Here is a 26,717-nt window from a genome sequence, read left to right as displayed (position 1 = left end):
CAACAAAATAACCTGCATCACAAACCTCTTCATCCACGACCGGCCGTTCACTTGCGACTCCTCACGTCTCACATTCTGAGTCTGGACGAACCTTCACGAGACATCACCGACATCATGTGTCAAATCAAATCACGTGCCGGACATGATCGCGGATCAACATCGTCGCTGGTCGTGGAACATTACTGAGAATCAGGCAGTCAGATGAAAGTGATATACTGAATGTTAGGGACTCTCCTCTGGTTTTAAGGGTATTTACAATATAAGTGCCATCAGGTTTGAAAGGGACATAGTTGAAGGAACTGTTAAGAATTGATTTCGAATTCCAGCACTTAATAGCGACCAAATGGAGTTTAGCCATACTGGTTTTAAACATTCATTTGTGTCCTGAAAACAATCCTGAGGGAAAGACTATAGATTCAAAGCGTAGATGATGTGGTCTTGGGAAATGTTGATGTGTTAAAAACACCAACATATTTACAACAGAACAGTTGAAAATCTTTAGAAAACGTCAGATTACAAATCTCTGCATGTGCTCTCCATTTAATCCCATCCATGACCTGTAGAAAAAATGAAAGACCCACTGAAGCAACTTGAAAAGAATCTTTGTTGGATGTGTAATTCCCACTGGAACGAACAGGAAGTTACAACAGGACATAATGAATGGCTCCTCCCCCTTTTCAAATAGTGTTCAGTTCACTTCAGTCTGGAGTCTGATGAAAAGTGCAGAATGACATCATAAAAGTTTCAAATGCTTTAATCTTCTAAATGCTACTTTTTTATACAGTAGCACGTTATAGTAAGTCTTAACATTTAAAAGCCACAAAAAACATTTTTTGATTCCATCACGTTTGGACAACAGGGTGACATTTGGTAAGAAGTTAAACAATCCCTAATATCAGCAGGCTAATGCATCTGCACACATGTGACGCCGTTCCGTCTGATCTCGGCATCTGGTTCACCCTTTGTTTACGCACTGCCGGACAAAGACCAGCGGGGTATACGAGGGTGCCGGAGATGGACGTGTCAGGGCGGGTCCCTGCGAGGGCACACACGCACACACAGGTCAGCAGGACACAGACACACAAACGTCTCTGTCAGTGTCATAACTACACACCAATAAACAAAAGACAGACTGCCGTCTGGAGATAATGAGCGCACCGCAGTCTCACAAAGAGATGTCATTGTGTTCTGGGTGATTATAACCGTATGTGCCAATGCTAATATCCCTTTGTCAGGTACGATCCGTAACAGACCGTTTAAGTGGAGGATTAGGAAACACAAACACACAAGTCCACCTGTGCCACAACATCAAACACGACACGTAAACAAGGTTTTAAACCGACATAAATACCTCTCCGCTTGTATTCTACTTCACAGGCGAAATGGAGTGAGACCACAGGAAGAGTGTCAGAAAATGATTTATTATACAACCATTTTTGTCATTTATATATTTTTATATCTGAAATTTATTTTCAGGACATCACAGCATATTTTCTTCACTCACCCCAAAAATGTAACGATTTACGACGGTTGAATGATTCGAATTAATTCGTACGATCTCGTTTGTGCATTTTAGTACGATCTTAGGTTTAGGGGCGGGGCTTCAGTGTTGCTTCTTTCCAGTGATCGTACGTTTCGGTACGTAGAAATTCATCCGAATCAGCCACCTCGTCAAATAGATCAGATTGTATCATTCAAAGTGTCCTATGAAAAACATTTGAATTCCAGAAATGTTTGAATAAATTCACAACCTGACCAACGTTGGCCATTTTCAAATATTTACAAACGTTGTCCGTGCACAGACATTTTGAGGGGCAGGGGCTCAAGTGGAAAAACGGGCACTTCTCATATTTGTTTGAATTTTTTCCAAAGAAAATGTTAAATATATTAAAACAACTTTTGAAATCCCTCACACTTAATTAATAATATTATTATTGTTGTTGTTATAATTACACTTACTGTACCACGCACACACACACTGATGGTGACAAGAACTTTGTTTCACATTTGAGGAAGGGCTGCTTAGCTCTATCAGCGCATACACAACATATAAAATGGATCGCTATTAGATGAGGTGTCTGACATCAAACTTCTCCAGTTATTGTTTAAGTTCAAGTTTGAGATGTTGGTCTATTTTGCTTTCATGTCTTCTTTTGCTCTAATGGAAAGGACATATCCAAAATACACATTAAGGTGTACACATTAATACACATTTCTCACAAACGTGTGCGTCATGAGAGTTTGAGAAGAGATGTCAACAGTGTGTCAAACTGAGCTCAGATTGGTCTCGTCTGCGATCAAAAGTCAATATGATTGAAGATCTCGATGTCAACTCAAACGTTTCTCATCAAATTTCCCCAAATCCAGATTATTTGACCTCGACAATCTACATTCATTTCACACCTCCAGACTCTTCACGCGTTTCAACAACTACACTCTCGTTTGTTTCGGTTTTATTTCTCCTAAACAATTTCAGGAACATCTGAGACTAAACGGATGAAATGAAACACAACGGAGAACTCCTGAGCAACAAAAGCTCAAGTTCTGAGCACTAAAATCTTCCGAAAGGAACTTAAACACGGCCGCTGGTTGTTCTGACAGCTAAAGGCGCCGATGGGTGACTTTCAGCCCCTGTCAAAAGAGAGAAAGATCCGTCCCGGACTGCCCTGAGTCACCTCAATCCTTTGTGTCTGTAAACAGATATCCATCATATCTGTATCACGGGCGCTTTGGCTCCGACATCTCTGTCAAGCCCTGTCATGAGTCTCGTCTTCTCTCTGGAGAGGAGGAAGATATAACGAAGGTCATCTCACTGACATTGTGTTTGCTTGACTTGCGTTTGTGGGATGGTGTGACCAGAACATTTAAGCAAAGGTGTTTCCGAAAAGATTTACTACAGCGTGTTAAAAAAAGGGAACAGTTAGCAAGCAAACCTCATATAATGTGTCAACTTCCCGTATTTTGAGCTGAGTCACATTAGGGTGTGGCCGTGGTCAACAGGAGCTTAAAGATTCCTTTTCCTTCTCTTTATATATCCATATTAGGGCTGTGAAATGATTAATCGCATCCATAATAAAAGTTTGCATTTACATAATATATGTCTGTGTACTGTGAATATTCCTTTTGAATTTATAAATACAAACATGCATGCATTTCAGAAAAATATTTTTTTTTTAATATTATTTTTTAAGTATAAATAAATACATCTAAATATTTTCTTAATATGTATACATGTGTGTATGTTTTTGTGTTTATAAATACAAAATTAATATGCACAGTATACAGGCATATATTACGTAAACACAAACTTTTATTATGGATTCGATTAATCGCGATGAATCATTAGTCAGCCCTAATCCATCTATAACAAATATACAATTTCATTCAATCATCAGATTCCACTATAAAAACAGAAATATTTAAACCCGTTGTCTTAGTTCAAACACGAATTTAGGCTATCCAGGGGAAAATGTTCTCGCTCAAATGTTGTTGTTTTTAAAGCTCGGGAGATTTGATAAAGTTCTCAGTTGTTTATGAGTTACGGTAAACTTAGCATTATGTGGCTTTTCGGGGAAATAAAAGCAGAAAGAAATAAAAAGATCTCGTCTGTGATTTTGGGTATAACCTATAACTCATTATTTCTCAACAAACAAAAATTTTAGGTTATATCATTTTTACAGGTTTGTAAAGTGCAAGCATTAAGTACAAATATTAAAGCAACAGAACGTTACTTTAAACCATAAAAATAGCGTGTCACAGCACTGTCACTGATGGAAAGGTCAACTTCCTGTAAACAGCGTCATAGAGAGAAGATTCTACATCTTAAATATAGCTTTTGCTAACACATGACAGTCATTTTCAGGGGCTTCATTGGAATTTTCAAATACGTTGCAAATTTTGCCCACGAGAGATGCCTTTTACCCATGCGCCTAAAAAAAGAGCAACTTCCTTATTTCATAATTTTATTCAAGTTTCATGTCAAATTTCACATGCGAGTGTTAAATAAAAGCACTATAAATGTTAGCCAGTACTATAAAAGACAACAATAAACTGTGCGCTTTTCCTATCACAAAAATGGAGCTGCGTGTCAGAAAGAGCAGCCTCGACCTTCAGGAATAATGTCACAGCTGTGTGATTTCTGCCTCTCAATGCAAAAATCTGTCGTGCACCTGGACGTGAGGATATTAAGAGCATCTCAACAAAACACCGGCAGAAATAAAGTGCAGACGCAGGGCTGCCCACAGGATGTTTGTGTCTTACACATTCACTCATTTCCTCCTCCAACTCAAATAATCATCATCACTCCCTCGTACCCACTAATACAATTTAAACATGATTTCTGACATACAGAACAATGGTTTACATGAGCACAGTTATTTGTGTGAAATGCATTAATATCATGCTGAAGACAGCGCTGATATCAATCTACAAAGTCCTCTCCGACTCATTTCTGTACCTAACTGATAAAGCTGAGCGTGACAGATGCAAAGGTTGTGGGTTCGAATGGCACCAATGCACACGCTGTGAAATGGATTGCTTCAATTACAAATCACTTTGGATAAAAGCACATGTACACTGAAAAAAATGTTTAATTAAACATATAATTTAGGTTATATGTTTATATTATATTAGTGCGTGTTTGTTGTGTAGTTTTGTTTGGAGTGTAAATCGAAGCTTAGCTAAGGTTTGCCAAACATAATGTATGCATTTGTTCTTAGAATAACAGATTATGACTATATTAAAATAATATAAAGTAAAAAGTAATATAAAACCCATAATTCCCAATTTGCTGTGTTTAAAATGTTGAAAAAACAAAGTTTAGTGGTTCTCCATTTTGTGCCATACACCTCATATTTTGATGGTTTAACTGAATGCCTGAGGGGCATAGATTATGCAATATATCATGCAAATGCAAATACTATGCAGATATTATGCAAAAATGCCTCCTGAACCTCACTTATGGCAACTACTGTATATTTCGGGGCCTATTTTTTATTAGAAGGATTTCTCTTTTAAAAACATTTGCTGATGAAGAAGAATTCAGCATGAAGGCCTGATTTGTGGCAAATGCGTTGAGAAAATTATAATCAGGCATGAATAACACTTTAAATTATAACATGTTAATGTCGGATGAGTTGTGCGTTTGCTGATGTTGAGTGGCACCTGCAGCACTCGGAGCTTTAGATAAACAGTCACATATACCCAGCATCATGTGACCCCAATCAAGTTAGTAGGTCAGGATCCTGGCACGGACCCAAACCTTTGACCTAAAGTGACCCGAGCTGAACCCTTCAGCTTTCTGCACATCTGTTCTGCCCGACCAACAAACTTCTTATCATTTAACAACATCAGTGTTTTGACATTTATTTGAAATGTCAACATCAGCTATACTATAGGATACTGAGATATTATGACAACATGAAGCAACCTAAAAAAACATGTAATGTTATCATTTTCGATAGGCAAAGTATTATTTGCTTTTTTAATTAAATTCATCAGATCACAAAAAAAAAAACTTGGGGAAAAAATGTTTTTTTAACGTACTGAATAATTTATGACACCTTAAAACCTTTTCAAGAGAGAAAGTTAAAGTTAGGTTTTAAACTAAAAATCATTCACATTATAGTTTTTTAATATTGATAAAAAAAATGCATGAAAACTGAACTAAACAAGACTTCCAGCACTTCACAGATTCAAAAATTATGATGAAAGAGATAATCCTCAAAAATTATGATGAAAGAGATCATCTACATTTGCTTTTTTTCTACACCTGCACAGATGAATATAATTATATATTTTTTTCTTTTAAAAACCATTGATAAAGACACAATGAAAGGCACTCAATCTTACGCAAGTTTACTTATTTAACCAACAGTGACTCACTGTGAAATCGCTACTTATCATCACAAATATTCTGGTGAACTTAAATGACCCAACACTCTGTTTCTGACTTTAAACAGACATGCGAAACGCACGATTCAACCGCTCAGTTTAACCCACGCCCGTGAGTGTTATTAATGGAATATGTGAATGCAACATCTCTCTGCAAATCTGCATTCTCCAAACTCAACACTCGCATTTACAGCAGAGATGTGCAATGAGATCGTTACTTTGGATCAATGTGTCTGCTTAATAAATGCACATACTTAACTTATACAGAACTTATGCGCGATCATGTAAATTCTGCATTCACAAATTAAAAATGAACCTGAAACATTTTGCAATTACACTTACACGGGTTATAAATTCAGTGATTGTTATATAATGTGAAAACAATTATTTAAGATTCATTTTTAATAACTTCAATGCATTCTGCATAGATAAATAATTCTTGAATTGTATTTATATATAATATAATAAAGACAAAACAAAATGTCTATAAACGAAAGCCTATATCATAAAGAATTGATGTACATGCACACACCGAGAAATGGAAGTACACTCCATCTAATTTGATACATGATGCCATGTAAATGTTCGATGTTGAGTTTTTATGTCAACACATCTCATGCCGTGTGTGAGTGACATTTAAGAACCTCACGTGTCCTCACACACACACACACACACACACACTGGGAATGAAGTAACCACAGATCAACCACTCTGTTCACGACTGGCAGACGCATCGTAGGAGGACAGATCAACGTAAACACGCCGTTAAAACAAACAGTCACAAGTCTGACCACAGAAACAGACAAATGTCAAACGGATGATGTTTTTCAGAGAAACATTTATTGCCAATGATAAGCGTTCAGCAATACTGATGCTCGGGTACAGCTGGCCTGCTGTTTGCCTTTACAAACCCAAAGATGCTTAGACAATGACTATTTGAGCACCACATTGGCGCTGTGTGTTTCCATTGGGGGTGTCAGGTGTTTTTCTTTGGCACTACACAAAACAAAAAGCACCCGATATCTACTTTACCACAGTAAAATCAATGGCAATGCACGGCTTCAAGTGAATCATTGATTTCATAAATTAATGTTCAATATTCAATCAACAATGAAAAGCATTGATAATAATAATAATAGGAAACTGTTGCATGTTTACAATAGCAATGTGGCAACTATAAGCCCAACAATGAAAAGTGCTAGCAGGGCTGGGTGATCTACAGTATAGTGAATATGAAATATTATTAAGAATTGTGCGGAAAATATGAAATTACAGCATATTGAATACCGCTGAAAATTAAGATAAATGTGGTCAAAAATATAGCACCAATAAGCAATTTCACTTATTTAACGTTCGGTTTCAATTACAACAAAATAACATGATTACTTGGTGTACATTTGAAGAGTTTAGATGCAAAAGCCTCTTACGTGCCGTTTAGTGACTCTTATATGTTTAGGTTTAGTGATTTCACTTTAACAGCAAAGAATATGTCCTCTTTGCCATTAAACTTAAAGTGAAATACAGTTTGATATAAACACCAGAGCCTGATCAAAACAATCATTTTAGAAGAAGAGTAGAAAAGTTTATTTAATCAAATGAATACACGATAAAATTCAACAAAACATTGAAGTTATATTATTAGTCCCACCAGACCGATCAACAAACACAGAGCGGAAGTTAAGGTGATAGTTCACCCAAAAATGAACATTCTGTCATCATTTGCTCAGCCTCATGTCATTTCATATCTGTATAAATTACTTTGTTCTGATAAACACAGAGAAGGATATTTGGAAGAATGTTCTGTGACATCATTGACTGCCATAGTAGGAAAAATTAAAGATGCCCCAGAACGGTTTGTGTTCCTAAATTCTTCAAAATATCTCACTTTGTGTTCAACAGAACAACAAAACATAATAATAATAAAAAATCCTACTATGGTAGTGGATGATGTCACAGAACTGAAAATTGCTAACATTATTACAAATATCTTTCTTTGTAAGAAAGTAGGAGGTTTGAAACAACCTTAGGGTGAGTAAATGATGACAGAATTTTTATTTTTGGGTGAACTGTGCCTTTAACTTCGTGCCAGACACGTGCGTCCGATGAAACCGTCTATAATCTTGATATCTTTAATAGCCTATTGACCGAGTAAGGTCATGTTTAAAAATGGAAAACATGGTGAAATTAATGCTCACAAATTGATGCTCTTAATCTCAAAACTAGTGTATGGTACTTCAGCGTGGTTTTCACAAACTGGGTCACATGAGGAGTTTGTTTCCAAAAAGAGATAACTCCGTTTTTAAGATTTTTCAAAACTCATGTTTTTTTATTGTGCATTCCAATTAATATCAACCAAACAACAGATGGTTTGTTTTGATTTAAGCCATAAGCAAATACACAGCTTTTGAACACAATGAAAACATGATAACATAATAAAAACACATGCTTTTTGAACAAATTTAAAAACGGAGTTATCTCGTTTTGGAAACAAACTCTTCACATATGTAATTCATTGTCAAACGTTTTAAAGAAATCGAGATATCAAATTGAACACGTACATCCCCCAGCCCTACGTGACAGGTGAAGATTCGATACAAAGCATTTAAACACGTCACAACAACCCATCATTCACTACTGCTCAAAAGTCCTTGTCCATATTTTTCCACCCACAGTCTAAAGTCGTCACTTCTCATGAGGAGGCAGCATAAAAACTTCCAGCTCACGGACATCACGCGCCGCATCAATCTCCACGCCAGATGTCATTCTGCGGGAACGGGAGTCATCGTGTAGGGTCTCATCCAGGGTGACCTGCACACACGGGACACAAACTTGAGTTAATGGGGCTCAAGGAGCTTTCAGAACGGCAGGTATTACGAGGAGAGAGAGTCTGGATGCGTTACGCAGCGCTCTGCACACATGCAACTAATAGCAGGTCTGAGGTTTCAGAGCCCGAGGCCGTGCCCTCAACAGCCCCGCTCGTCTGCTTCCACCCCCTCATACAACCAGAGAGAAATCTCTTTGTTTCCAGAGCGTGACGGCCCGACTTCATTACACCAGAGCCGACTCAAGTGTTCTTGTTTTAGATTCGCTCTTGTTCGCTTTGAAGGTCTAATAACCTGACTGAGGATTTTACAAATGTGATCATTTACGCATTGAGATGGATTTAGATGTGTGCATGTTGAAGCTACACGATATCCTTAAAAAGGATCCCTGGGTATAGAGCGATGTATGGCTTAATATATGAACGATGGCATTGACTTTATAATTGTGAAATAAAAAAACAGTGTAACTGTCACAGTATTCATAAACTTTGAAAAAATATTTTTACTTGGAGGCCGCCAGAATCCGTGATGTCAAGTGCTTGCGACCTAAACCTGTTCTCTTTCGCAACAGCGAAGCACACACGTTTTCCATATATAACAGTAAAATATGACACGTAAAACATAAGATCAGATATACAAACACACAGGGACAGTAGGTGGCAGTATGTCCTCTTGACACAAGACGGCATGCCCGCCATAAAAGAAGAACGCGTTCAGTATTAGACGTCTGTTCAAGGTGAGCGTGCGTTAAATCATAGCTTTAAACTACCGCCTTTGAGACATTTAAGACATCAGCATCGTATACTTTATACATTATGAGAATATACTGATCAACACAATAATAATGCTTGCGGTTTGGTTATTTATTCTGTATTAGAGCACACGTGAATATTAGCCCCCGTCAGCTAATGACCGAGGGAGAGAAGACGATAGCGTTAGGCTAAAAGTCAAAATCTGGATAAAATGCATTGTATAATGGCTAAAACATCGTGTATATGATAAATTCGAAATGATTTTGGTTATTAAGATGCATGTTTGTGTTGTTTCTGACAAACAATATTAAAATATAGGAAAAATGGAAAATACACCAAATAGCGTCTTTATTTTCTTTCTTTCTTCCTTTAGCATGATATAAAAGGAGGAGCGACAACAGTAAAGGACGAGAGAGAACCAGGACTGGACTTTACGTTATGTTTTATTATGTGTGACCGGCAGTCGACCGTGAGCGAGCTGCCGGCATGTTACTTTCGTTTTGTTGTTTGTTTATTTTATTAAAGTTTTGTTGTTCAACGTTCGCCGGTTCCCTCCTCCTTCCTTGCTGTGAACATTGTTACACACACATAGATATATATATATATATATATATTATCCTACAGAACCTTATATTTACTGAAGAACTGATTAGTGTGTCGGTGTTTAGTTTGGCTGCCTAGCTGTGCGTGCAACCAGTTTACGTCATCGAAAAAGAACATGGCGGCCTCCTTAGGTTAAAATGAGTATTACATTTAGGGTTTTTTTAAGAACTGAAAATATTTGATGTGTTTCTAACGACAAATGCTAGTAGTGTAAGGCTATTACAACGCATTAAGCCATACATCTCTCTATACACCGGGTTCCCTTTAAACATGGTGCGTCATGAAAGCATGGACAGAAATAGCGATGTGTTAAAACAATTTACATAAAAAAATTCAATGCACAAAACATTCATTGTGAATCAAGTGATGAGGTGAAAAAAAAGTTGTTCAGAAGTTTAGTTGCCAGTATGTGTACCACCCAAAAGGAGCTTGATATTGAGACCACTCATTTTTATTCAAGACTTTATTATTACATCTCACTAAACCTCAGCACAGTTTGAGACATTGTTAAAACAAAACTGTCTTAAAGAAAAACATACGAGTTTACTCAAGTTTTATTTATGTCAGAGAGTCTTTATCTGAGAAACCGAAAACCAAAGTCAACATAAAAATGTTTGCTTTCCATTTAATCTCACTGCTTTTCAGAAGAACTGAGATGTTAAAGAGATCAAAATCACAAATACATCACAAACGCAGTCTGATCACATTTGCATTAAACCGTTATTCAAAAATCACATCAGACATTTTTCAAGAATAACCAATGTGCCGAAAACAAACGAAGTGTTGCGGTGTTCAGCGCCATTCAAATGAAAATCAGCGGTGCGACCTGTGCTAGAAAATCTTGTCAAAAACAAATACACATGTACCCACACATTCCTACATTTGCATTCTGTACAGCTACACGCCGGTCGTCTACCTCTCCACCTAAACCACAGGGTCTTCTGTCAATCCCCTCATTGATACCAGAACGCTTTATAGTCTAATGGTTGAGAAACGTGTAACACGTGACAGATTTCACAGGACATCTACAGTACATGCTGTGCAAATAATGAAACGTTCATATGAAAGCCATCTGGAAAAGAAAAATAGATCATTTGTGTCTCTTAGACAGCAATGAGATTAAACCGAGAATAACTGCAGTCACGGTCCCGTTAGTCAGATTATTCTACTTTGAAAAACACTCGTGTGAGTTATCTCAACTGTCTCAAACTGTGCTCAGACCTGCCACTTGCTATTGACCGACTTGACTTAAATGCAAACATTTCTAACTTATTTTTTCCAAGACCAAATTATCTAGATATTGATTTTAAACACTTCATACTGAATTGTCAAGAATGGGTTCGTTTCATTTGTTTCATTTACTTTTCTCTAAACATAAGGAAATGTATAGAAATGTTTAAAAAGCGGTGTACCGGTGCTAACATCGCGATGCTAAAGCTTCAAAATTCCCGCGACGCCGCTCTGTTTTTTAAACGGTCGTATCGTTGTGCAGTAACTAATGTTGCATATGCGCATTAACGTTCATTTGAACACTTTCATATGTCTTTTTGCGGTGTTTCTCTCCTAAATGAATCCGTGTTTTGAACGACTCGGACGAGATAACGATTCAGTGAGTCATTCATCAAGACACTTGCTTCGTTCTTGAATGAATCAGAGGTTTTGAACGAGTTGGTTGAATGATTCACCGACACAAAAACATTGCCGCCATACTGGCCGTTTAAGGGCATTTTCACACCTGTGGATCGATTGCTTTGTTCCGAAACCGGGGTTTAAATCGCTACAATATTGAAATTAATTTGAGTTCGGTTCGCATTCACAAGGCAATATTTCCAAACAGACCAAACTTTGCTAATAAAAGTCACGTGCGAGTAAACTCTCCTTCGATTGGTCAGAGTGCATCTGTTTATTTTCCGGCCAGTAACGCGAGTGATAATGAGCGTCAGCTGCGCGTTGCACCGGTCTGGCGTCTCTCATGGCGGAGCTCGGGAAGCATAAAAGGAGGAGAAGGACGAGAGAGAACCAGGCCTGGATTTTACGTTATGTTTTATTGTGTTTGTGTGGCCGGTGTTCTGCCAATTTATGCATCCCTATCAAATTTTGCTACCTCCATACAAAACAGGACTAACCCCTCCCCCAACCCAACCCTTACACCTAAATAACCCCTCCCCCAACCCAATCACAACACGAGGGTAGCACAAATTTATGGGTAGCATAAATTGGCAGAACACCGGCAGTCGACTGTGAGGGAGCTGTCGGCACTTTACTTTCGTTTTGTTGTTTGTTTATTTTATTAAAAGTTTGATTTAACGTTTGCCGGTTCCCGCCTCCTTCCTTCCTTACTTTGAACATTGTTACAGGGAGCCATTAGCAAAACAATCCCTTTTGCGTCACGCAACTTTACATAATTACCCATCATACATTGTGATACAGTCTGGTTCGTTGGTCCGTTGGGTCGGATGGCTTTCACACGTCTACCGAACCGCTCCAGAGTTCGTTTGCAATCGGGTCGAGACCACCTTGTTTAGGCGGTCTCGGAGCGATTGTTTTGGGGCGGATCCTAGCGCGACTGCCGTGTTCACATATGCCTAAACGAACCGAACCAAGAGAGAAAACGCACCAGGTTCCGAAACAAACCCTTATGTGTGAAAACGTCCTAAGTCACATTTAAAGTAAGCCCAATTTCCTTTATAAGCATTGCTATAAATGCAATTTTCGCACGTTGATTGAATTAGTTCCAATGTTTAAAAAAAAAATGTAGTTAACTAGTAGTTTAGTAGAGAGAGAAAGAGAGAGATGTGAAACCTAACACTACACACACACACACACAGAAAGTGTGCGTTTGTGAGCCCACATAGAGACAATGTACACGTCCAACCAGACCGAAAACAAAAAACAATATTCAGAACTCCAAAAACTATTATTTATATAATACATACATTTTGTTTCTTCATTTCTACAGTGATTTGATAAACTGTAGTAAACACTGTAGTATCATTTGATTTTGATTTAATACGGTACATTGTGGTAAAATGTAGGATGTATGCGTACTAGTATTCTGTAGTAGATTACAGTGATTTCCACAGTTTGTTAATGTATACTACTTAGGGATGTAACAATATTATGGATATCGTGTTATCGCAATAGCAAAATGGTCACAATATTATCGTGGTCACATGGCTGTATGAAACGATAGGTCTTCCGGGCCTAACATAAAGAATGTTAGAAAAAAGAATCGATGTTACCTTTAGCAAGGTCCATCTGGTGCAATTATTTTATTTTACGACAGGTATTTTTAGGTCTTTTGACCCATCTCATACCTCTAAGCAACAGTTATGATGAGAGGATAAAGAAAAGTGGTTCTTATGGCATGTTTCCAAGTCACCTACCGAAATAAATACCGTACCTTGGACGATACACCGAGGTATTTTTGTACAGTGAGATTTTGATATCGTGACATCCCTAATACTACTGTACTGTCTTCTGGAGTATTAACAATAATGAATTGATAAGCAGCTAAAAACTATTTACAACAGTAGCCTGTATAAGTAAATTATATAGTATATCACTACATTTTAAATGTATGCTATAGTAGGGCTTCGTGATCTCCCAAAAAAGCATATCACGATCTTCACAACAAAGAATCTCGATCCATGATCTGAATTGAAATAAAGGGCTGTACAGAGGTTTAACGTTTCTTTTACTGTTATATACAAATGGATCAATTACGGGCATACAATTTTTAGTTTACCCATTTTTTTATTGTTCTGTGTTGTCCATTTTTACTATACAATAGTATAGTAACTAGTCCATAAAAATACTGTAGTATACTATAGTATTTACTAGGCCTATAGGAAACTGCAGGAAAATTCCTAGATAATATAGTGTTTTTGAACCTTACTATAGTAAATATTGAAGTATACTACAGTTTATCGGTTTAAATTCAATTCAAATACTATAGAACACTACAGTATTTTTTCATTCGAGCGTTTAGGTTAACCTGTGTTTTATTTTGACGTCCCACAATAGACACTTGAGTTTCCGTGTGTGTAGTTCAGTGACGATAGTTTTTCTCAAACAGTGAAAACAGTTAATCCATGAATTGAATTAATTAAATCCATGAGCGTCACGCATCACGGAAAATATGGGCTCTATATATAGGCTATATGAACTCAATGCAGCCGATCGCAAAATAGACTAAAACTAAGTAACAAGATCCAACCTTACAATAGTGTTTTTTCATGTGGGTGTAAACAGAATATAACATATAAATTTAATTTCTTATGGCACAATGGACTAAACATTAAAAAATCTATTATGATGCTTAAATGTGCTTGCTGAATTAATATCACTATCATTAATATAAAAAAAACACAGACTGTACTTTCTTTATTCAAAATATGCTTTTTCTTGTTTGTTCATTTATTTGAGTTTATTTGGGGGTGTAACGAGATGTTCAGTGCCTTACCACAGACATTTTATCAAGCAAATTTAAGAGGACGTGAAACATTCTGTCATCATTTATTCACCCTCATGTGGTTCAAAACCTGTATGTGACGCTTTCTTTTGTGGAACACAAAAGAAGATATTTTGAGAAATGTCCCAGTGCTTTTATGTTCATACAGAGGAAGTCAATGGGGTTCGATGTTGTTTGGTTACCCACATTCTTCAGAATATCTTTTTTTGTGTTCTGCAGAAGAAAGAAAGTCATACAGGTTTGGAAAGACATGAATAAATGATGAGATAAGAGTTTTCGCAGTGGTAAATGCACTGCTGAGAAAATAGACGAGACTTGTGCTTTCAGAAGCAAAGGGGTTTGCAGCGCGTCGTCTCTCCTACACAACACGTGTACATCAGGTCATCTCAGGCTCCTCCACGCAGACGGAGTTCATGTCTAATTCATGATTGAAAGGGCAAGCCAATGTACGTGACAAAAAGAGACTCACTGAGTGCTTCTTCAAACATCTCCGCTTACAGTCTGACACACTTTAAAGATCTTTAAAGAATAACTGTGACATTCATCTCTCTTATCAATTAACAAGACTCTCCGGCCAGTGACAGGCCGACACTGGTGAATATTCCATGAAGAAAGAGCGGCGTGAGGAGTTCTCTCCTGTCCTGACGGGTTTGTTGTGGGACACGTTTGCATTGTGGTAATACTGTGGTATACATTCATATATAAAGTAACATGTTTTGTTAAATGTTTGGTAATATGGTGAATTTTAGCACAGATGGAACATAGTGATGATAATCAGCATCCAACCACATGTAGATATACTTTAATATTACTATAGTGAACTGTAGTAAGTTATACTATAGTACATCACCACATTTTACTAATGTATACTAGAGTATTCTAACTAGTGAACAGATCAACTGTAGCCAACACTGTAGCATACTTAAAAATGTACTCACTATAGTAAGATATGGTAAATCACAGTATATTGTAGTATATTACAGTGATTTCCACACTTGGTTAATGCATACTACTGAGTATTAACAAAATAGAATTGATCAGCATCCGACAACCTGAAAAAAATGCTGTAGTATACATTTACTGTAGTACATTACTACATATTACTAATGTATACTAGAGTATTCTATCTAGTGAACTGATAAACTGTAGCCAACACTGGAGCATACTTCAAAATTGAATTTACTATAGTAAGGTTTGGTATAAAATTGAATTTACTATAGTAAGGTTTGGTATAAAATTGAATTTACTATAGTAAGGTTTGGTATAAAATTGAATTTACTATAGTAAGGTTTGGTATAAAATTGAATTTACTATAGTAAGGTTTGGTATAAAATTGAATTTACTATAGTAAGATATGGTAAATCATAGTATACTGTAGTCAATTATAGTGATTACCACACTTTGTTAATGCATACTACTGAGTATTAACAAAATAGAATTGATCAGCATCTGACCACATAAAAACACGGTAGTATACTTCAATATTTACAATTCTAACCTGTGTAAGTATATACTGTAGTATACATAAAAATGTAGTAATATACTATAGTAATCGGTTGAATTAACTATAGTGAATTGATAAGCTGTAGAAAATAATGTAGTGCACGTACTATGGTATGGTAAGGTTTAAAAACACAAATTTTACTACGGTTTACTAGAGTAAATAGTTAAGTATACAACCGTATTTTTCCATGTAGGTGGAAACAGAACGCATATAAAACAAATGTATGTATCACTTTAATAATGTGCTTTTACATTTTAAGTTGCATTAAAAAAAACACAACAGCATTTTAATATTAAAATGATTAGTTTGTGTTTGAATAAAAAGGAAATTATAAGGGTGAGAGATTTTTATTTGTTGTGAAAAATGTTCTTTTAATAAATGAGCATCAGTTGAGCAAACGGTGGCGCAGGGCGACTACTCCATGTGTTCAAACGGCTGTTTTTACAGAAGTGCCAGTCCTGTAGGTGGCTAGTAGGCAAACAATTTCTTCATGTGCAAAGGTTCCTGCGAGATATCGATCACAATGTGCGCTTACTCATTTGGATAAGTCAGATGGCTGGAGGTTATGACACGCATTTCTCATGAAGGACGCTTGTCAGTTTACACTAAACTTCAAATATCTGAATTAAGTCACCACAAAAGAGTACAGGAGTTAGTCAGACAAACAGAGAGAGTACTTGCGCGGTTTCCCAGAGCCAAATTCAGCCAAACTATTGTCTGTCGTCGCTGCGTCCGTACGGGCCAATAGAAAATCATTCTTATTTAGACACAGCTTTAGAGTTGATGGGGAACCCGTGACATTTCATGTCAAACTGAGATCAAAGCTCATCAGTCAGCTTGGGAAATGACTTGTTTTATTCAAAGCAACAAATATACCAACAGGGCGAGAAATAGGACGCAAGAAAGCACTTGAAGGGCCGCTGGTGTCGAGGTTAAAAATAGCACCTTCCAATGGTAAACAAAACTGTTTAAACAGGAAGTGACAGACTAATATCTGCGTGCCTGTTTACAGCCACTTCACCATCAAAACACACAACGCACGAATGTCATTTATTCACTTTGCCAGTCTCCACATTTCACTCTGAAAACGGCGGGCACGAAAAGGTCACAGCCCACCAAAGCCTGAAAAATATTTGGCTGTGAAATGAGAAAATCATGCATCAAACATATTTATAACACACATGAAGTGATGTGGGGAAATTAACTCGGGGTCACTCACTGTTAGTAGAATTAAAATGATTTCTTACATTAAAAATCAGACAAGAAAAACAGTTCGCAAGTCAGTCTGAATGAAATAGACTTCCAGTAATGCACACAGCACAAGATAAACCAGATCACAAAGAACTGATGTGTTGCATTGATTCAGCTGAACTACAGCAACAACAAATAAATCATACCTCAAAAACAGAAAGAGAAATAGTGCGCAATTAAATTGGAATTGTAAGCATTGAATTGACACGTCTCACGGCTCTTGCATGAAGTGATTTTTCACCAAAGAATTATTTCAGCGTTTCAGACTGAAAACTGAGTCATAACACAAATGAATATCACAAATGATTCGTGGCCTCAAAAACAGCTCGATGTCTCAGTGTTTTCTGACAGGCATTTGTTGTCGCTGAAAAGGTTAAAGATTTTTCCTTCGAAACTTGAGTGGGTTGAGAGAGAACATGTTCAACAGGCAAATTCCCCTCTCTTTATAATATCACCCAAACCATCAGTTTCAAAATGACTTGAAGATTTATTTATATAAAAACAACTACAAGACAAATATGTCAAATATGTGTTTGCGCATTAATTCTAAAACAATCACTTGGATGTGAATGTGAGCAAGCTCGCAAATGTCCAGAGAATTTCTGATGTTTAGCTTTTTAAATGTTACACGCCATACCTTACTAAAAAACATTTTACAACAGCCAATGAAATGGAATAATTGAGAAACAATTGAACTGGATATCAGTGTGTTTAAAATGTGCAAGACAAACCAAACCATCCAAATCTTTCACCCGGATCTCAATTTCCACACAATGTCAAATTCCACATTTCAAACAAACACCTGACAACGGTGTAAAGATGACACGAACGCACGGTTTACGTTGCATTTCTGACTCGATTAGAATTAGTCATTTGAGGCGTGGAAGAGAGCAGAGATGTGTTCGATGAGAGTCCGTGGTTAAGCAGAGAGAGAGCCGTGGGCACAACGCTGAAGTCTCTCCCTGTCTTTCCTGTCCTCCATCGCACAAAGACAAAATACTTTTACAGAAATATAACAGACTAACAGAATGTGACCGACTGCTGTCAGAAATTCACATTGAACTGCTATGCATGCAAAGCTAAATGTGTGTTCAAATCTTCCTCATAAACATAAAAACATTCTTTTCAATCTTTTCGATCTTTAGTTTTTTTTCTCATAGAATGAAACAAACAATTTAATGCTTTAATTCAGCACAAAAACATCCCATGCACAGATAAGCGCTTGGATGCTATTCTTTTGATACACATGTTTACATCCACATGTAACACAGCAGCTACAGTTTTTACTAAAACACCGCTTGAAAAATGAGTCGCGGCGAAAGCGCGAAATGAAAGGCGAACGATGACAATTCTAATACATATAGTTTGAGTAAAATCACACGCTGTGTTTTTCGACTTCTGATAACAAGTTACACCTACACACGCTGACAATTAATACTGAAACTTTCACAGTCAACAGAGTCGAGCCCTCGACACATCTCGTGTGCCCACTGCAGTTTTGAAATAAATCCAGAATTATTCTTGAATATTACTCACGTCTGACCCGTCTGAAAGGTCGACTGAAATACCTGCATCATAACGCCTCAAACTAACTCGCGACACATCATTTCCATGATATAATCACGTGTGCTTCAAATAGCAAAAAGGAACGTTTTCTGTGGCTCAGAAGGATTTATTTAACTGTATAAAGGTCATCAGGTGAAAGAATGGTCATTATGTAAACACGGAAACTTTTGATGTCTTCAAATAAATTGAAAACACAGAGTCTCAACCGTGACACGAATAAAAAAATGCATAAACACGAACAAACAATTTCATCAAAATGTACGAAATCACCGAAGTGTCCATCTTGTGCAGCTGGGTATTTTTTCTTCTTTTTTGCTTTTTGTGGGAGCGTTTATGAGACTGCCGTTAAAACGTCTGCAGACCTCCTACTGTCTGAGCAAAACAGCACACACAACCACAGGTGGGAGTAAACACACACACACACACACATTTAACAATACACGCGCACAGATCGCACACATAACACGACACACTCACATACACACAAAACCTCCAGGGTGATTTTTGAAGTTTAAAGATGATGTCGGATGACTTGATGACAAATATGTCAGACGGTATAAATGCTGTGATATTCATCCACACACACACACACACACACACACACACACACAACTGAATCTCCAAACAAACCTGTTTTTGCATCAGAGATGGCCATCACATTTATAGCTTTTATCGACAAAGTCCTTCTAAAAATCATTGTGTCCAGAAATAAAATAGTCCCAAACAAATGTAAACAAACTGCATTATGATTTATCCCAAGGTAATAATTGTATTGTAGAAAACATAAATTCTGTATTCAACACCACTAATTCTGGGTCATTGGTAATTTCTATATAAATCTCGTGAATTAAGTTATAATCACAATGTAATTCTAGTTATACAACACTGTGCACAATTTAGCTTCGAATTCAAATAGGGAACATACAAAATAGGCACATTTTGAATTAAAAGCATTGCAAGCTTTAAATCATACAAATGTCTGACAAATGTTCAAGCATTAAAACCTAAAGTTCACAAATCAAATCGTCTTATTAAATGTGATACAAGCAGAAATGTGTTTGCAATGTAATGTTATTTGTGTTACAATACGTGCACAACACTGAAACCACGAACAATAAAAGGAATAAACCAGAAGAATGGCCTGTAAACTGATAGCCGTGAGGTTACGTGGACGCACGTGTGTTTCAGAACCCAACACAGAGCCGGGACTCGCGACGGGCTTTCTGAATAACGCTCGGTGGAGGTTCCTGGAATGTTTGTCTTAACACAAAGATGATGAACTTAACGATAAACCAAATTACGCCTGAAAAACAAAACTGAAAAGGCTTGTGGTTTTCACCCAAACGAGAGAGAGAGAGATAGAGAGAGAGAAAAGAAAAAGTCACGATTTATTTAGGCAGACACTGTACAATATTTTGTGGAGGATATGGTATTTTAGGCTGACATTTAAACATCCTATGCTTTTGCTTGGTGCCATCTGTGCATTCAAAACCACCCCACGCAGCCCAACCCTCTCTCTCTCTCTCTCTCTCTCTCTCTCTCTCTCTCTCTCTCTCTCTATCTATTTATAGAATAGCTGCGTTAAGTCTGTGCCTCTTTGTTAAAGATGATTTTTATTGGTGTTCAGAAATCACTGCCATTCTCTCTCTCTCTCTCTCTCTCTCTCTCTCTCTCTCTCTCTCTCTCTCTCTCTCTCTCTCCGCTTCCTCACTCTTGTCAGAGCAGAGTGTGCGTGCATTACAACAGCCCGTGATTTCTTCTCTTCTAAACGATTCCAGAATGCACTTGTTAATATCGTGTGAATCAATAAAATGGCACTGCAGCTTTGTGCAAACACGAAGAACGGTCGGTTCTGCGCAAAATACGACGGCAAGACTACTGCAGCTGCTCTTCGGAGGAAACGAATCAAAGGTTAAAGGTCGCGGGTGAAACAGGTCGTGCTTCCCAACAGCTTACAGTGAGGGAATTACAAATGACAAACAGATGCCGACACAACAATGCACGCGTGTAACAACACAACTCACGATGTGATACACAATAATGACTTCACAGAATGATATCGAACACCATTTTTAAAATGCAACGCTGTTGAAAACAATAGAAACCATTACGGAAATTCTAATGGGTTCCATTAGGATACCATTACGAACCAGTTGCTTTTCAATTAAAACTATTACGAAATTTATTTTAGGATATAACTTTTTAAATATTTTTTAATACCCTTAGCAGGGTAATCTCCAGCTGAAAACCAATAGAAACCACTAAAGAAGTTGTAATGGTTGTAATGGGAATTGTATTGGTTTTAATGGAAACTGCAATTGTGTCTATTGGTACGTGATGGATTCTATTGGTGGGATGTTAAATCCCTCTGAAATAACACACTACAAAAGGAATTTTGTAATGGTTTTAAATGGTAAAAGTATTGGGTTGTAAGGGTATTCTAATGGAAAGTTTGGAAACCATTGGAATTTCTGTGATGGTTTCTATGACCTGCTGAAAAAAACATAGAAACTCAAAAGAAAACATCAAAGAAATTCTAAAGGTTTCCATTAGAATACTGTTACAACCCAGTAGCTTTTTCCAGTAAAACCATTACAAAATTCCTTTTTGTACCCTGCTGAAAAAAACAATAGAAACCATTACAGAAATTCTAATGGTTTACAATAAAATACCATTATGAACCATAGCTTTTTCCATTAAAAACATTACAAAATGCCTTTTTGTAGTGTGTTTTGGGCATTATTCCAGTAGGATTTAACATCCCACCAATAGAATCCATCACATACCAGTAGAACCATTACAGTTTCCATTTAAACCAATACAAATCCCTTTAAAACCAATAAAACCATTATAACTTCTTTAATGGTTTATATTGTTTTTTTTCAGCAGGGAAACCATTGAAGACATTATAATGGTTTTAAGGGGATTTTATTGGAATAATGCCCAAAACACACTACAAAAAGAATTTTGTAATGGTTATAATGGAAAAGCTAATGGTTCATAATGGCATTTTAATGGCAACCATTAGAATTTCTGTAATGGTTTCTGTTGGGTTTCTATAGTTTGTTTTTCATCAGGGGACAATTTTCAAAAACACTTTTTGTCGTACAGAATGGACAACATTGAACCTTCTGTGTGTAGGAATAAAAATGAAATAGGTGTGTCACTGAAAGATAAAACTGAATTTTAAAATAAAATGAAAGGAATTAAGCGAACGTCTAAAAGCACCTACATTCAACGAACAGGATTAAACCGACGTCATATTTGAATATATGTGACCCTGCCTGTGAAAACCAGGCTCAAAATCTATGCATTTCAAGCATGATATCAAGATAATAACGAAGAAATAAACTACACGCAAAATGAAACGTGTACAGTTCACACGATGAAGACATGTGCAGTCGGTGTGACTTTCACAGACTGCTGTAGGAGAAACATTACGTATTTCCCTGACGCTGTTTTAAATCAGTGGCCTTGCTCAATTTCCTCGCTCAAAGCAGAACAATTGTGCCATCATGCTGCTTTCAAATAACTAATGTGGAAGTCTGCTCCAGTTTCACTTTGTCTCGGCCGTGTGCGATTGACAATGGTCCTTTAACAGCGTCTCGCCTTTCGGCCGCTGAAATCGCCTCTTATCTGCTGCGGTGTCATCCTTGTTTTCTCTCGCTGTCACATTCAAACTTTTGGGAGCCCGTGGCAATTTGGATTTTGTGGAAGGAGGAGACCGTCACGTCTAACTGGTATAAGGCCGGAAGGCCTGAATCAATGGCACCCATTTCACAAAGCTGGCAAGCCACAGAGAAATGCACATTAACGTACACGATAGAGCGGGTTTCTTCATATGATGGAAGGACAGCAGTACAGGATAGAAAATGATAATCAAGTAAATACTAGGAGATTTTTATCTTTCTTTCTGTGTGACGTGTTTTAAATTTGAGCTATATTCTTTTATTTTAAAGGAATTCTGTCATCATTTACTCACCTCCGAGTTGTTCCAGATCTGTATAAATGTCTTTGTTCTGATGAACACAGAGAAAGATATTTGGAAGAATGACCAGACAGATTTTGCCCCCCGTTGACTCCCATAGTAGGAACAATTTTTTTTGTTTTTGTTTTTGTTCTGTTGAACACAAAAGAAGACACTGTGAAGAATGTAGGACAGCAAACAGTTCTGGGGCACTTCATTGTGTTTTTTCCTACTATGGGAGTCAACGGGGGGCAAAATCCATCCGGTTATAAGCATTCTTCCATCTTTCTCTGCGTTCACCAGAACAAAGACATTTATACAGATTTGGAACAACTCGGAGGTGAGTAAATGATGACAGAATTTTTGGATGAACTGTCCCTTTAAGTGTCTTTATTACTAAAGACATTGTAGCGGTACATCAAAACGTGAATAAAGGACAATGTGTGCATGAGATGAACTGGTCAACTGGTTTAAAGGAAGAAAGGCCATGACGTCTTGCTGGTGACTCATTCAGACCTGTACAGCCCTGCGTCACGCGTCTCTCCTCAAAGAGAAGAAAAACAAGGTTGAATGCCAATAATAAAATGCAACTGATCAGATAATCGTAAGATCACGAAATAAATCAACTTTAATAAATATAGACAAATGACTTCCCGTATCTTTCCACATAGACATCAAAGACATGACAACATGGAAAAGTTGCGTGACATGCCCTCATTCTCAGAAACCGTGAACAAAACCATGCGAGGCAAAAGTAAATACGCCCCAGACGACATTAAATATAGTGCGGACAAACACGGATTGGTATACAATTTGCGTTGGACGTTTAAAAACCAAAACCAATCTTTCTATGTCAATAATCGTGAATATTGTTGGCATGCCCTCTTAAAAATAAAGGTGCTTAAAAGGTTCTTCACAACGATGCCATAGAAGAACCATTTTTGCATCCACAAAGAACCATCTCTTTCTTACTTTTTTATAATCTCAAGAACCTTTTTTCACCACAAAGAACCTTTTGAGAAACACAAAGGTTCTTCGGATGTTAAAGGTTCTTTATGGAACCATTTAGGCAAAATGTCTTCCATGGCATCGAAGAACCTTTTGAAGCACCTTTATTTTCAAGAGTGTGTTCATGACTAAATTTAGACTAGAATTATTTTGGTACTTGGTTAAAATACGCAGTCATATCTTAAATCATATAAGTGACAGTGAAGCACAGCTTTATAGTCTCTACAAACCAGAATGAGTCAAATCCATGTTTTGGCAATAAATCAGAACAAAGAGAACGTCTGTCAAAGCGCTTCCTTTAAACTCAACACGCACACAAATCACGTGTGTCCACACGCCCTACAACATAAACACTCACACACACACAATACAGACGCCCACAAATCTCAAACCCAACTTTCCTCACAGCATCCCTAAATTCATCCATCTTCATCCATCAGAGAACTTAAAGAAGCCCAGAATGCAAACAACTCACCAGCACTACAGACACAAATGTGAACACACCGGACACAACACAGGTACCAGACAGTGACTTCAAATCTTCCATAAGACAGACAAACCGAATGAGATGAGAAGCAGACAGACTTACAAACCCGGCCTCCGTTTCCACTGAGTAATACCGAAATAGTCAATCTGATACTCATCTCTTATCAAACTATGGCTTTTTCTAATTCTCGCTCACATATTGAAATATTTATACAGCCCGTCTTAAACGGAACACTACGCCCTTGATGTCTGCAATGGCACATTACACATTATTATCTTTGTCCACCCACAGTGTGTGAACTAGAATTCCCTTTTCAAAGGCTACAGCCTACACGCACTTGAAAAAAGAAACGTTTCACAATCCCATGATTTCAAGTTAACAAAAGTAAATAATGAGCAAAGATCAAATGAGAAAAAAGCACACACTTCATCGGGTGTGATGACAAACATGAAAACAGCACACGGCAGATGTGCGTGAACAAAGGAAGGTAAAAGGTAAATGTATCTCATTAATCTCACTTCTGATTTCAAATGTTCATCAAATCAGATTTCAAGAAAAAAATAGCAGATTGCAAAATGCAGTCCATTACATCAACATATATAATATGATGGAAATGCAAGTAAACTCATTTCTGATGTGACTGTATTCGATCTGATTTGGTAACTGTTTTACACGTGCGTGTGTGTGTGTGTGCGTGCGTGTGTTGAAAGGATTAAGGATCTTGAAACTGTTTCTGACGCCCAATGTGTGTGAAAGTCAGAAATGTCAGTGAGGTCATTCTCATAAAAAAACATCGATCGGTGCTTTGAAAATGTTTGTTTTTCTGAATTTGGCACATGCACACATTTTTAGACCATTTATAATTTCCTAAAATGACCGAATTTACAATCTGTATTTGTTATCTCTTTACACTACTTTAGGGACATTTTCAGAAACACGTATTGTTTATTCAGCACCTGATGCAGACAAAACTGTCTGTTAAAAAATGTCATAATTATATTTATGAATCATCACGTAATTAACATTTTCACAAACGTATAGCATTGTCTGTTTCAAGAATGATATTTATTTTTAAACAGTATTTATTTTGCATCAAACATTAAATCTTTTATTTAGGTGTCCAGTCTGTGGCAGACACATTACAGACATTGAGGTGAATTTAAGAAAACAAACACTGATCGTGAAAATAAATCATATTCAGTTTAAGTCTTTAATTATATTATATTACATCATGTCAGCTCAGGAACTTAAGTGCTTAATGTAAAAAAGGCACATTTTCACATCTTTTAACAAAGCAACTATAGACCTGTCATTTTGTTTCACACGACAAAACCTTCTTTAAATAAAAAGGTCATCTCTGCATTAGAATTTATTCTAATTGTATTTATGATATTTTGGTGTAAAAAAGTTCAAATGACAACTTGTGAAAATACACCACAATTGTTCTGTTATTCATTTACACAAGTTGCCTAAATCTATGCCAAACAATTGCATCATGTTCATGTTTAAAAATAGCCCAACACTTTAAAAGTGGATTGCAAATAAAACACCGGCCTAATTATATGACAGAATATTAAAAGGCAATGAGACGCAAAGTCAACAAATATGCTTAATTAATAAAATAAGGTGAGTAGCCTAACTTACAGTACGATTTATTGTAGTTCTTATAAAGCAACAGCTCTTATCAAAGCCACATGAATTCTAACATTTTCATCGACCTCATTGAAATCCCACAGAAAGCATCGCACTATTCGGCTTTTATGAGTAATTTATCATGAAAGTCATGAGCGATGGAAACATTGCGTTTATTCACCGCAGAGCTCCGTGTGTTTATGACCATTATCACAGCGCAACTTCTGAGATTTTTCGAAGTGGTTAAGGTTGGACTTTTGTAAATGAAACTATAATATTAAGAGAGTTTTCTTTGTTTCAAAATGACGAGAAATGACTCATCTGTGCCAATGCGGAGAGCGACTGTTACGTCGAAACAGAGCAGCAGCTTCAGCGTGCGTGTGGCGCCACCCACCGGCAGAAAGCGGCACTGCTACTGCCGTTCATACACGTCACATCATACAGTGTCAACAGCTTTCTTTACAGCCTTGTGTAATCAAAACTAAACAAGTCTTGCTTTCATGATAGTAAACAGAATTGTGCAAACAAATTCCAAATTACGATTCATTTCAAATTACTAATCATATCATCCATCTGTCTTTCATCATCTCCAACTCTGTTCATCCATCTCTCTGCCTCCACACACATACAGTATATATTATACTCTATATTTACCAAGCTAAAGAACATCTTTAGTTTATTTGAAAATGAATAAGCTAAAGAGAACACTGATTTGAAGAGTAAAAGTGACGGTTAATTTGTTCTCATAAAAAGTCTTCT

General features: G+C 37.0%; 1 long non-coding RNA gene across 1 annotated transcript in view; it reads right to left on the bottom strand.

Moving 5' to 3' along the window:
* Nucleotides 1-6,710: 6,710 nt before the first annotated feature.
* The window catches only part of LOC130559651 (uncharacterized), a 35,841-nt gene continuing 15,834 nt past the window's right edge, over nt 6,711-26,717 (bottom strand). Inside the window, exon 2 of the long non-coding RNA XR_008963593.1 lies at nt 6,711-8,700. This is a non-coding gene — a long non-coding RNA (uncharacterized LOC130559651). The remainder of the gene's footprint in view (nt 8,701-26,717) is intronic.

Source organism: Triplophysa rosa, linkage group LG9 (assembly GCF_024868665.1).
Source record: "Triplophysa rosa linkage group LG9, Trosa_1v2, whole genome shotgun sequence".
Lineage (NCBI taxonomy): Eukaryota > Metazoa > Chordata > Actinopteri > Cypriniformes > Nemacheilidae > Triplophysa > Triplophysa rosa.
This window is presented reverse-complemented; position numbering and strand designations above follow the sequence as displayed.